The 802-nt window shown below is 34.4% G+C and overlaps 1 non-coding gene across 1 annotated transcript; it reads right to left on the bottom strand.

Annotated features, from left to right (window-relative positions):
• Window positions 1-468: 468 nt before the first annotated feature.
• On the bottom strand, window positions 469-574 carry LOC128283375 (small nucleolar RNA R71). Its single transcript, XR_008273717.1, has one exon. It is a non-coding gene; the product is annotated as a small nucleolar RNA R71 (small nucleolar RNA).
• Window positions 575-802: the final 228 nt, after the last annotated feature.

Genomic DNA, 802 nt, shown 5'->3' on the forward strand with positions numbered 1-802 from the left:
CATTTCTCTTGAATAATTCCAACCCTATTCATTCAACAATAGAAATACTCTGGATATTCACTGTGAATTGCCACATCATTTTGCCTGCCACATCAATTCTTTATTCTTTATCATTTAATTTTAGTGATTCATTATTCTACTTTATTATTCACTCTGAGATTATTTCCCGATATTTAGGATAATTAACAGTATTATAATAACATACTCAAATTCTTAACAATTTTTGATTCATGTGGAGACAATACTTATCACTTTATTACTTGAATGACTTGTACACTTGCAAAATTGAATTAGTTATTTTACACGCAATAGTGTTCTTGAAGATGCCCTGAGACTCAAGCTATTTCCTTACTCATTGCGAGATCGTACCAGAGCAAGTTGGAATGCTTTGCCATTAGGAGCGGTGGCATCTTGGAATGAACTTTGTCAAATGTTTTTGTGTGATACAACCCCCAAAATATGAATGCCAAATTGAGGAACGATATTACATATTTTCGGCATTTGAAGATGAGACATTGTATGATGTTTGGGAATGATTCAGGGAATTTATAAGAAAATGCCCGCTGCATGGTTTCCAACATTGGACACAGATGGAAATGTTTTATAATGGATTGAGTGCACATACATGAATGGTAGTTGATGCATCTTCCAATGGGACTTTGCTAGATAAATCATATAATGAGGCATATGAGATTCTGGAAAGGATAGCTAACAATGATTATCAATATTGGACTACAAGAGTGGGTATTAGCAGAAGAGTTGCTGGAGCTATGGAGCTTGATACGATCACTTCATTAACTGC

The sequence above is a fragment of the Gossypium arboreum genome, chromosome 10 (assembly GCF_025698485.1).
Source record: "Gossypium arboreum isolate Shixiya-1 chromosome 10, ASM2569848v2, whole genome shotgun sequence".
Lineage (NCBI taxonomy): Eukaryota > Viridiplantae > Streptophyta > Magnoliopsida > Malvales > Malvaceae > Gossypium > Gossypium arboreum.